This window comes from Chlorocebus sabaeus, chromosome 3 (assembly GCF_047675955.1).
Source record: "Chlorocebus sabaeus isolate Y175 chromosome 3, mChlSab1.0.hap1, whole genome shotgun sequence".
Classification (NCBI taxonomy): domain Eukaryota; kingdom Metazoa; phylum Chordata; class Mammalia; order Primates; family Cercopithecidae; genus Chlorocebus; species Chlorocebus sabaeus.
The window spans coordinates 3,124,767-3,138,226 of NC_132906.1; the positions used below are offsets into that span (position 1 = coordinate 3,124,767).

General features: G+C 37.3%; 1 pseudogene; it reads left to right on the forward strand.

The window, feature by feature from the left end:
• Positions 1-12,617: 12,617 nt before the first annotated feature.
• LOC103248995 (high mobility group protein HMG-I/HMG-Y-like) lies at positions 12,618-13,173 on the forward strand (annotated as a pseudogene).
• Positions 13,174-13,460: the final 287 nt, after the last annotated feature.

Genomic DNA, 13,460 nt, shown 5'->3' on the forward strand with positions numbered 1-13,460 from the left:
TAAACTTTTACTTGTTCTTAGACATCTTTCTGGCTGCTGATTTTGCACAGCTACTCAAAACCATTATTATTTCTTGTTCCTTTGCTTGTATACTTAGAACATGCTGAAATCAGCACATGCAAATTCATAAATTCAGACCTCAAGGGCTTTTCTATGAAAGTCCATGGGTTATTGAGGTGTTAACGTAGACAAAAGTACTGTAAACAGAAAATTTAAAGATGAGAATGTTTATCAAATGCCTACCATGCACCAGGCAATTGATAAATAAACAATTTCATTGAACCTCTACAACAAGCCAATATATTATTAAGGTTGTTAATATTAAGTCTATTGTCTCTTCTTACACTCAAGAGTCTATGTTATTCCTTTAATTTAATGAAATTACATTTTTTCAGAGTGTGCAATGTTAATTTACAACCCTTAAGAATTTTATATAACAAGCCGTTTATCGTCCCAAGTAAGCTACCGTTCTCTTGTCTGTACACATATCGGCCTTTTCTCACATGTGTACCCTAGGAATCAATCTTGGTGTGAGAGACTGTATTAACAGGAGGCCAGGAAGGCAAGAACAGGGGTGTGCCCTCATCTAGCCACCTCTGGAGCAGAGCTTTGCAAAGAGCGTGCCTCAGGAAGATTCCTCAGAGGTCCTCTACAATTCTCCCAAACCAGCATAATGTAATTAGTAAGAATATGGATTCCTGAAGTCATATCCCAGCTCTCTCACTCACTTCTCTGTAAAAGGAGGACAAAGATGATGATAATGACGATGATTAGTACTCCTAGAGGTATGATGAGGATAAAATAAAGTAATACATGAAAACAACTTTGAATTGCGCCCAGCACCTGTAAAAGCATTCAATAAAAGGAAGTGATTATTCTACATGTCACTTTTTTATTTGTATAAAAGCACCACAAATGTATTTTATCCAGATGATAAACATTTAGTTCATTTCCAATTTTTCACTTTAATAAACACTGTCAAGCTAAACATTCTCATGCATGTTTCCATTACTCCAGGGCATATGCAAAGAACAGGAATTGCTGAGTGTGAACAAATGTTCATCTTCATTTTGTCTGGATATTCCAGACTTGTTCTCTAATGTGTCTGGACCAAGTTCTGTTTCCCTCAGTAGTATATGACACCATCACCATCATTTCATATTGTCAGACTTTATAAATGTACCTGTCCAATGTGTATGAAATGACATCATTAGGTATTCCATCTTCATTTTTCTGATTATTGTGAGGTTGAGCATATTTTCATTTCATTGGCCTTTTTTATTTCCTTTTCTGCCGATTGCTTATTCACTATCATTGCTGATGGTGTATTTTATTCGTTAAGGCAATGCATAAAGCCAGCCTAGGTTCAAGGGGAAAAAAATAGGGCCCATATCTCAGTGAGTGGAGCAGCAGGCACATGAAGAGGGAAGGCGGGAATTGATGGTGGCCACCCTTGGAGACAACCTACCGTAATCTATTGTGTCCATTTGTCAGTTGTACTGTTTGCCTTTTTGTAGTTACTTTGGCTAATTTTAGAGGCATTATCCACATCTCCCAGATAATAATAATTTGTAATTTATGCATTAATTATAATAATGCATAGCATTATTTACATTTTATGGTATCTTTCGACTCACAGAAATGTTCATTGTAAATGTAGTCAAATTCATTGCCATTGTCTTCTATGAATTGTAATTTTATGTCTCATGTAAGAAAATATTTGCTATCACAAAGTCATCAAGCTTATTCGGCTGTTTTCCTCAAAATACTTTAAATTTTTGTATCTACACTTGGATCACAGACCGTTTGGTATTTATTTTAGTACAGAATTTGAGGTAAGAATAGAATCCATTTTAACTTGTTTTCGTGTAACAAGTCAGCTGCCTCAGCACAATCTGTTGAAGAGTCTAGATTTCTTCACTGCTGTGTTATGTTCTTCCATCATATATTTTCATATACTTTTAGATCTATTTATGGTCTCCTTAGCGGTAACACAATACTATTGTTAAAACAAGTGTTAATATTTGATTTGATGAACCTCATTTTTTCTTCTTCAATTTATCTTGGTTTTCCATGGTTCTTTACATTTGAAGTACAATCAGTTTGTCAAGTTCCGCTTGTTGGTGCCTTTATTGGCATTGTAATGAATTTTAAATCTTTATTATATTGTATGCAATCCAAATAAGAATCTTGCCTGGCATTTTTCGTTTTTGTAGGGAAATTCACAAACTGATTCTAAAAGTAATATAAAACCATCTAGAATGTAGAAATCTAGTATATTCAAAGCAATCTTTAAAAAGAAAAATAAAGTGGGCAGACTTGTACTATTTGGTTCCAAGACTTGTAATACAGCTGTAGGAATCAAGATATTAGGTGATACTGGCAGAGGATTGACAAGTAGATCAGTGGAAAAGAAAAGACAGCCCAGAAACAAACCCATGTCTCTACTGACTTTTGATTTCTAAGAAAGTCACCCAAGCAATGAAAGAGAAGAAAATCTTTACAACAAGCAGAGCTGGAAAAACTGAATGTCCATAGGGAGAAAAATATGAGCCATGACACCTACTCAAACCAAACAGAAACAAACTCAAAATGGACTGTAGACTGAAAAATAAAGCTAAAACAGTATAGCTTCTAAAACAAAACATAATATATAAATTAGACTACTTAACATTTTAAAAGACTGACAACACTAAGTATTGGTGAGGATGAGAAGAATCAGAACTCTCATGCATTGTAAGCAGGAATGTAAAATAGTAAAACCCTCTGGAAAAAAATATAGGGTAGTTTCTTATAAAATTAAACACACATCCCACGGCTTAGCAATTCTCGTAGAATCGTGTTATATTAATTCAATGAAATATTATTCAATAAAAAAGGACAAACTTCTAACATACAAACAGCATGAAGGAATCTCAGATGCCTTATGCTGAGTGACAGAAGGCTTAGTCAAAACAATGGACACTGTGTAGATTCCATGTATATAAACTGCTAAAATAAGAAAACTAATCCTTAACAGAAAAACTCAGAACAGTGGTTGCCTACGAGGGGTAGGCACACAAGGGAGTTTTCTGGGGGTGGTGGTAATATTCCACATCTGAACAGGGATTTGAATATTATCCAAATGTCAAAACTCATAGAACTGTACATTGAAGGCCAAGTTATCCCCTACTCACTCCCTAGTTCAAAGCGATTGATGTGTAACAGACTTCGCTTTTATAAAATTATAAAAAACAAAAACATTCTATGTGGGAAATTTCTCAAAGCTGAGTTTAACCACTAACTTTGGAGAATAAGCAAATGAAAGGTAGTATCAGATTTCTAATGAGAAGTTTTTAAAATAATATAGTCAGGCCGGGTGCGGTGGCTCACGCCTGTAATCCCAGCACTTTGGGAGGCCGAGGAGGGTGGATCACGAGGTCAAGAGATCGACACTATCCTGGCCAACATGGTGAAACCCCATCTCTACTAAAAATAAAAAATTAGCTGGGCGTGGTGGCAGATGCCTGTAGTCCCAGCTACTAGGGAGGCTGAGGCAGAGAATCACTTGAAACCCGGGAGATGGAGACTGCAGTGAGCCGAGATTGCACCACTGCATTCCAGCCTGGGCCACAGAGCAAGACTCTGTCTCAAAAAAAAAAAAAAAAAATCCAGAAGTGTAAGAAAGTGTCTTTTTTTTTGTTTTTGTTTTTATGTGGTGGTGCCTTCTGCTCAGGCTAAACAATAAAGTAACATTTGGATTTAGGAGCCATGTTATTACTGATTCTATTTTCTTTGCCTTTATTTTTGTTTATCTACTTGATTTGAAAAGTTAGCTCATGAATTTTTAATTTTTACATCTTACAATTTTTTATTTAAGTTGATTTATTTTACTACCATTGCCTAGGGTTTGATATTTGAGTTTATTAACTTTTTTTAATCTTGGGCATTCAGGTCCTAATATTTTTTCCATTTTAATCATAATATTTTCATGAACTTATTGATTTTTGGAAGTATATTATTATTTGAAAAAGAATTAAAACTTCCTAAATCTATAATATTTTTATAATTTTATTGGTTATTGGAACTTTAATTTTACTACTTTTGGGTTAGGTACTGAGGTCTGCATAAGTGCTCAATATTTGTGGGGAATTATTTTGTGGCTAGTTCTTAGTCAATCTTTGTGACTTTTATGTTTCCTTAGAAATTGTGGTTTCCGAGGTCAGGAGATAGAGACCATCCTGGCTAACATGTCTCCACTAAAATACAGAAAAAAAAAAAAACAAAATTAGCCAGGCGTGGTGGCGGCGCCTGTAGTTCCAGCTACTCGGGAGGCTGAGCAGGAGAATGGCGGGAACCCGGGAGGCGGAGCTTGCAGTGAGCTGAGATCGCGCCACCGCACTCCAGCCTGGATGATCTTCAGAAAGAAAAAAACCCGACTTTTACTGGGAAATTGAATCTATTTCTACACGCTGATTATTAATATACTTAAATTTATTTTCACTATTTTGTTTTGTGTTTTCCACTTACACTGATTTATTTTATGTTGGAATAATTGTGTTTCCTTCGTGTATAACACATCTGTCTCCATTATTTTAGCATTTACCTTTCAGTTTTCAAAATGCTTACTGAATAGAGTCTAAACCTAATCAAAATATCTACCCTTCTTTTGCAAAAAACAAGAACTTAAAGTATTTTAGGTCACAATCACTCCTGCCAATACCCTTTTCTCAATTATTCTATATTCACTTTAAAAAATACCCTGTAGTTGTTGTTATTGATAGTCAGTGATTACTTAAACTCATAAACAGATCAATCAGTAGCTTTGCATTCCAAGCCTTTCTTTTGGGTTTCATTCACTTCCTGTTGAAGAACAACCTTTGTATTTCTTTCTGGGAATTTCTGTGAGTGATAAATTCTCTTTGTATTTGATTTATCTGAAAATGTCTTCACTTGGTTTCACAGTTGGATAATTATCACCTGAGTTTAATGATGCTAAGTTGGCTCTTGTCTTCCCTAAGCGTTTTGAAAATCATTATCCTCCTTTTTGACATCTACTATTAATGAGGAATATAATTACAAGTTATAATCTACTTGTAGATAATCTGTGTTTTCTTTACTTACTGCATCTTGAACTTTATTTTTGTCTTTAGTGTTATGCATTTTGTGACATTATATTTAACGGTGGAGATTGTATTTATTTTATTGCTTGGAACTCATCATGTTCATCTTGCACCAAATTGGGAGCTGGACTTGAACCCCTGCATAAAACTAGATGCCTCAGAGGGTTATACTAGCTGTAAAAAAGGGACTTGAAAACATAATAAAAATTTATACTAATTCTTCTCCCAGGAAATGCTCATTTCAGCATTATTATCCTTCATTTTGAATAAGATTAGTTTCAACAAGGTCAGTGACCTTGCCTTAAGTCACACAGTTAATGCGTGGCTGGGTCCAGCTTTGTTTCATATCAAAGCTTGTGATCTTCCTTTTGCTGCATTGATTCCCCGTGCATTATATAGTTCTCTGTGTCCACATTTCCCCCTAGGGGAAATTTCCCCAACAAAAGAAAGACCAGTCTCAGGAAGATAATTTTTCCAGTAAAAGTGAAGTCTGTTACACATCAATCGCTTTGAACTAGGGAGTGACTTGGGGATAGCTTGGCCTTCAATGTACAGTTCTATGAGTTTTGACATTTGGATAATATTCAAATCCCTGTTCAGATGTGGAATATTACCACCACCCCCAGAAAACTCCCTTGTGTGCCTACCCCTCGTAGGCAACCACTGTTCTGAGTTTTTCTGTTAAGGATTAGTTTTCTTATTTTAGCAGTTTATATACATGGAATCTACACAGTGTCCATTGTTTTGACTAAGCCTTCTGTCACTCAGCATAAGGCATCTGAGATTCCTTCATGCTGTTTGTATGTTAGAAGTTTGTCCTTTTTTATTGAATAATATTTCATTGAATTAATATAACACGATTCTACAAGAATTGCTAAGCCGTGGGATGTGTGTTTAATTTTATAAGAAACTACCCTATATTTTTTTCCAGAGGGTTTTACTATTTTACATTCCTGCTTACAATGCATGAGAATTCTGATTCTTCTCATCCTCACCAATACTTAGTGTTGTCAGTCTTTTTAAATGTTAAGCAGTCTTATTATTATTATTACTGAATTGAAGAAACTCTTTATGTAGCTCTTCTTTGTTAGATAAAGGAGTATTTCCTCCCAATTTGTAGCTTTCTTATTCAAGTTTTTAAAGTTTCTATCTTTGAGCAGATTTTTTTCTGCTTCTAAAACAAACATAATAGGATGTCTTCATGACATGGGGCAGGCAAAGCATTCTTTAGTAGAAGACCAAAATTAAAAAACACAAAATACTTTCTCAAAATGGGAAAAAAAAAAAAAAGTTTTAGGTTAACTGAATATACATGTTATATATTGCAGAAAGTCACAGCTTAAAACCCCATAACCAAGAAACTCTGTGACTTCGAATTCAAGTTATTTCATGTTATGAATTTATATGTATGTAAAAGTGATTCTTACCTGCAGACGGAAATAACAACGGACAGCTATTTGTCTCCTACCATATTTACTGCCAGATTCTCAGTATATTTAATAACATTTTGTATACAGTCATAAAATACTTTTAATATTTTTGAATGTCTGTATGTTCTAGTATGCTAAGCCATATGACCTCCCACATTTCCAGCCCACTTAAGAGGCTTCAAAGCCTTTAATACACTTTTCAAAAGTGACTGTTATAATGCAAAGATATCTGAAAAAGAATCTGACACAGTGAACATGAAGTTACTTTAAAATAAAGAAATTTTTTGGCTGGGTGCAGTGGCTCACACCTGTAATCCCAGCACTTTGGGAGGCTGAGGCAGGTGGATCACGAGATCAGGAGATCAAGACCATCCTGGCTAACAAGGTGAAACCCCGTCTCTACTACAAATACAAAAAAATTAGCCTGGCACGGTGTCGGGCTCCTGTAGTCCCAGCTGCTCAAGAGGCTGAGGCGGGAGAATGGCGTGAACCTGGGAGGCGGAGCTTGCAGTGAGCAGAGATGGCACCACTGCACTCCAGCCTGGCTGACAGAGTGAGACTCCGTCTCAAAAAAAAAAAAAAAGGAATTTTTAAAAGAATCTTATGAAGGTTACAAAGGTTACAGACCCTGTCCAGATAATGCAGACTTTCACAAAATTTTCTTTATAAGTTTAAAAATCTCAAAGACTACTGAAGTCTAGTCTTTAGAACCTTATTCTAGTTCAATTCTCTTATTGGGTACCATAGTTCAGAGAAATGCAGGACTCAACATTTTAGGGGCAGAGCTAGGCTGAAAAAATTAGGCTTTTTCCTCTGAGTTCAATACATTCTTTGCCTTGTACTTCCCTTAAACTCAAAAGTGCCCAGAAACATTAAATACTTATCACAATTCAAAGTTCTTATTAGATATAAAATAAACTCTAAATGGGATAGAAATTATAGGCTTAAAAACAATCTTACATTTAGTAAGAATAAATACTTCCTCTCCTGAGGTGGAGGTAGCTTACTTAGAGCCTTCCTTTTCTAGGTAAAGAGGGGAAGCCGTGTGGATTCTTTAGTATGTTCTGACAGCCACGTGTCACTACACACTTGTTGTGTCTTCATATCTCCTCCTGTTGCATTTCAAAGCATTTTCATAGTATGCGGCTTTGCCTCATACAGCATTCTCATAGCAAAAAAAAAAAAAAAAAAGGAAGTGATAGCCTATGCACAAGTGGCAAAAATAAATCCCATACACTTACCTTAAGTTGTCAATACAAGATGATTGTTTAAAGGAAGGAGAAGGAGTGGGGGTATTCTCCAGCACATAATAAGTATTAATCTACAAAGCCATACTTCTGTTAAGGTTTTCACTGCTTAATCTATATAGTTAAGTGAAAATGTAAAGATGATAAAAAATGTCTATTATAATTATAAAAAGGAACAAGTATTACCATAACTTTCTAAAACCATCAGTGAGATGGATCATGCTAAGATGAAGGCTTTTGCTCAGAGGAGAAGATTCATGTGTCTGTAGAGGAAAATGCCAGGGTAGAAGTTACGTTCCTTCCTGGCTCAGAGTCTGGATGCTGCCTGGAGCTGAAGTTTCATGAGAAAGAGGAAGGCATTCTATGCAAGAGAGGAAGAATTATTTGAAACTCTTAGAGAGAAATTTGGGAGAGGGGAGGACCGAGAGGGAAAAAGGAGATAGAGCATAGAGTACTAGAGAGGTGGCAAAGGGGTGGTGCTTCCTGAAGTTCTCCCTTCCTCAGAGCCCCCAAATCTTGAAATGATTCTAAATGTCATGGAATGTTTGATGCGAGTGGCTGCTTTTGGAACCACTGAATGGGCGAAGTATTTTCTTTAGGGTCCATACTGCAGTTATCAAAATCTGCTAAATATCGTCTTCAGTATCTTTTAAACTGTGTTTTTTTTTTTTATGATTCTATGATTTGCTTTCTAAAAGAACCTTCATGTTTTGAAATATTAAACACCATTAGAAATAAGAATTTCTGGTGCCAAATTTAAATATATCTGTGAAATTCACTCATGCACATGGATTTCATTAAGTTCAGTGAAGCAAATAAAATCTGTTGTTATGGAAGGGACCTTTGACAGCTCATAATTACATAAAAATAAATGCATCAGTTGAGGAGTAGAACAAAATTAAGATGTCAGCATTGATGGATTTCATAACTAAAATTTTTAAGAAGCACTTTAAAACTCAATAACTTTTGCTGTTTGGTGTAGTTACATTAAAATGGTAATGATTCATTTTGCAGCAACTTGACAGTAATTATTTGATTCTTAACACATCATGAAAGTTAATTTTTAGAAACGATAGATTAAAATATATTATATTAAAATCTGCTTAGTTAATTAAGCTGTGAAAGACTAAGATGGCAATTGCAATAAGAATTCAATTTGATTCAAAACCTGGACTAATTTTATAGATTATAAGTAAATGATTAGCTCTAACACTTATAATTAAGGATTGCAATATTAAAACAAAAAGTGCTTTTATGTAAGTTAAAAGTTTGTCCAAAAGTTGGAAATTGAAATCTTCTAACTAGATTTGCAAATGGGGAAATTCAGTTTGAGGTGGAAAAATTTATAGAAAAAGAACTTGAAGACTTGAATTCAAGTCCTACCACCAAAGAGTGATATAGGAAAGTAGAAATAGAGGGGATGCTTGAGGTTGATTTAAATGCTCTTCTAGTTTTAGACTGTGTTTGTTGACACTGAGCTCTGATTACTAAACTAAAAGCCCTCAATTTGAAAGTAAAATCCAAATTTAGAATCAGAAGTCCCTGGTCTGCTCCCTTAATACTCAACCCAGGCCATCCTTTCTCCCCACGCCTTTTCCACCTCTTCTACCTGGATAGCATCGCTGTTCAGAATATCCTCTTCCCTGCTTCTGTGGGTAATTTGTTTGCTCCTGTCAATCAGCTGTCAGGAGGACTGATTGGGCAGCAAATTAATTTCTCATCTAGCAATAATTCTACCAAAACCCAGCACATAGCCCCTCTCTTCCCTCCAACTGTGTCTCAGAATGTCACAGACACAGCCTGATGATGTTTGATCTTAACCTCTGGGGAAAGAGTGATCTGAAAAACAATAAAATTTCATGAAATGAATTTTGCTGAGGACCAATAAAAATGTGACTCATGTAATATTTCTATATTCTTATCTTTAAAAAGCCCACTATCATAAGATGGTTCCTAGTAAGTAGAACTTTCAGTAACAAGAGTTTATAAACATCAATTAATTATGTTTTACTAACATTTCCTTAAAGCTGACTGGGATTAGATTAGATTACCTTAGATTAGATGATTAGATTAGATGATCTGTGCCTAGGGATTTCAAGATGCATATTTTACTATTAAAACATTCAGGCCCGGCGAGGTGGCTCATGCCTGTAATCCCAGCACTTTGGGAAGCCGAGGTGGGTGGATCACCTGAGGTCAGGAGTTCAAGACCAACCTGACCAACATGGAGAAACCCCGTTTGTATTAAAAAAAAAATACAAAATTAGCCGGGGGTGGTGGCACATGCCTGTAATCCCAGCTGCTCAGGTGGCTGAGGCAGGAGAATCACCACAGAGGTTGTGGTGAGCCAAGATCATGCCATTGCACTCCAGCCTGGGCAACAAGAGTGAAACTCCGTCTCAAAATAAATAAATAAAACATTCAGTGACATTGACACCATGCTTTTCATTAAAATAATTGATTAGGGTTCTTTTTGTCATTTTTACAAGTCTCCATTTACAACATATTTATTGAGTGGTTTGAATGATGAGTAGGAATTTCCCAGATAAAGGGGTTCATGAAGGCATTCCAGGCAGTGATAGCAGCAAGATTTCTTTTTGGTAACTATTGGTAGCCAACAGAAAGGCAAGTGAGTGTTACAGGCTTCACTTAAAAGCTAGTCTTGGCCGGGTGCGGTGGCTCACGCCTGTAATCCCAGCATTTTGGGAGGCTGAGGCAGGTGGATCACCTGAGGTCAGGAGTTCAAGACCACCCTGACCAACATAGTGAAACTCCATCACTACTAAATGCAAAAAATTAGCAGGGTGTGGTGGTGGGCACCTGTAATCCCAGCTACTCAGAAGGCTGAGGCAGGAGAATCTCTTCAACCCAGGAGGTGGAGGTTGCAGTGAGCCGAGATCATGACATTGCACTCCAGCCTGGGCGACAAGAGCAAGACTCCGTCTCAGGGGAAAAAAAAAAAGCTACTCTCAGATGAAAATCTGCCCACACATACAGACTCATTACAAAATGGGCATAAAATAGTCTTATTTCAGTTCTGCAAATTGTATGAGGTCCATAGTACCTTCCCCAAAACATTCACCTAAGGCTAACTATGACAATATCCTAATTGTGGAACTCTGTTAACCAAAGTTTCACATTCAGACGCCAAGAATCCTCCAAATCAGTGGCCGAACATTGGACCACTTACAAATCCAGTTCACAGCTCCACTCCTAGGCTACTTGGCTGTCAGTATTTTTCTATTGTATTCATATAATTATGCAAATATCTTTAAAATATATCTAGCTAATCCATATACTTTGAACACCATGAATTTCAGCAGTAAACACCATTTCTAAAACCATTTTAGAAATAGAAGCCCATTTCTGACCTCCATCATGCGAATTTGTTGACTGAATACATAGAGTAGAAGCACTTGTGGGAGCTACCTTTGGAGTGTGATGCTTCAGAGGAAGGAAGAAACACAGTGAAGGTGACGGGGCAAAAGCTAGACTTTTCTGTTTGTGCCTTGAGTTATAAATTTGATATGGGAATCATAAAATTGATTTACATAATTAGTAAACAAAATCTAAAGAATAAACTATCAAGGAATTTTAACATGTGCTGTAGGCTGAATGTTTGTGTCCTTCCAAAATGGAGCCATCATGAATGGGATTGGTGCCAGGACACGAGAGAGCTGGCTTCCCTCTTGCCGCTCTCTGCCCTGAAAATCCTTTCAGGGAGAAGACAGCCATTGGCAAACCAGGAAGGGGGCCCTCACAGGAGCCTTATCATGCTGACAACCTGATCTCTGACTTCCAGCCTCTAGAACTACGAAAAACAAATTTCTGTCATTTGTTAGCCATCAGGTCTATGGTATTTTGTTATAGCAGCCCAAATGGACTAAGACAACCTGTTTTCAGTAACCACACTGTTAGTAAAACAATTGGTACTGGAATCCTGAAACCAACATTATCCAGTCTGAGCCAACAACTACACTCCTAGGTATACACACAACAGAGGGTCTTGTGCAGGTGTACCAAAACACACATACAAGATTGTTCACTTAGCCAGAAACTGAAAACAAATCAAATGCCCATCAACGATAAAACAAAATGGGTTCTAACTCTCCAATGTAATACATAGCAACAATATAAATGAAGTTTATAAGCAGTATTGTGTAAAACAAGTCAGACGCAAATCTATCTTGTATCTATTTGTCTACCATCAATCTAACATGGGATTTTTATTTATTTAAAGTTCCAACACAGGTAAAGCTGGAACACACATAGCGTTAGAAATCAAAATAGTGGTTTCCTTTGAGTAAGAAAGGGGGAGTCATGTCTGGGAGGGAGCACAGGTGGATTTCCCCAAATACTTGGAACGTTTCTATTTTTGGGCATGGATGTTACATATGTGGACATTCACAAGGTGATAACCCACTGAATTGTGTATTTGTACTTGGTGCTCTTTTCTGTATTTTATTTTATTTTGTTGTAAAATAAAATGCTACTTAATTTCCAAATCCACCTTCCTACAGGTTTTTCAATCAAGATAAAATAACCTTACAACAAAATATTGCTATAATAGAGATGAAATAAGTTTATTTTGCCTATGTAAATGTATTATTTACATTTTAATTGCTAATATCATTAGTATTTAAATGTATTTTTATATTTTAGCTATTTTATAAAATTCTTAAAGTGGTTAAAAGTGGAAGGTAAAATCTAAGTAAATTTAATCATTATTTTCAGAAGTAAAAACTATGAAACTCTCCCTATGTGTTTACATGGATTTATATCAATTTATAAAAATGCCAATATGATGATGATCTATAGTGTTATTTAATATGAGCATTTCTAATAAAGAGGTAAATACATGTAATCATAAGTGAACTTCTAAATGCAAGAGAAAACCACAGGAAAAGCTTTCATATTTATTACTAACGCTTCCAGTTGAAAACCAGAAAGGCATAAAATATACTCTTTAAGAACCAGCTGAGTCCTGTAATTGGGACCCCGAGCCAGGGCTATTTTTCCAAGAAGGCCATCCCAGCCGTCACTCTTCCACCGGCTCCTTAGAGAAGGGAAGATGAGCGAGTCGAGCTCGAGGTCCAGCCAGCCCTTGGCTTCCAAGCAGGAAAAGGACGTCACTGGGAAGCGGGGCCAGGGCAGGCCGCACAAGCAGCCTCCGAAGGGGCCCAGCGAAGTGCCAACACCTGAGAGACCTCTGGGCGACCAAAGGGAAGCAAAAACAAGGATGCTGCCAAGACCTAGAAACCACCACAACTCCAGGAAGGAAACCAAGGGGCAGACCCACAAAACTGGAGGAGGAGGAAGACGAGGGCATCTCGCAGGAGTCCTCGGAGGAGGAGCAGTGACCCGTGCGTGCCGCTTGCTCGTCCCTGGAGGAGCAGCTTCCTTCTGGGACTGGACAGCTTTGCTCTGCTCCCATTGCTCCCGCCCCAGGCCCACCATCACCACCGCCTCTGGCCGCCACCCCCATCTTCCACCTGTGCCCTCACCACACTACACAGCACACCAGCCGCTGCAGGGCGCCCATGGGCTGAGTGGGGAGCAGTTTTTCCCTGGCCTCAGTTCCCAGCTTCCCCCGCCCACCCACATACACACATGCCCTCCTGGACAAGGCCAATGTCCCACTTAGCCGCACCCCGCACCTGCTGCACCCCCACACTCTGGGT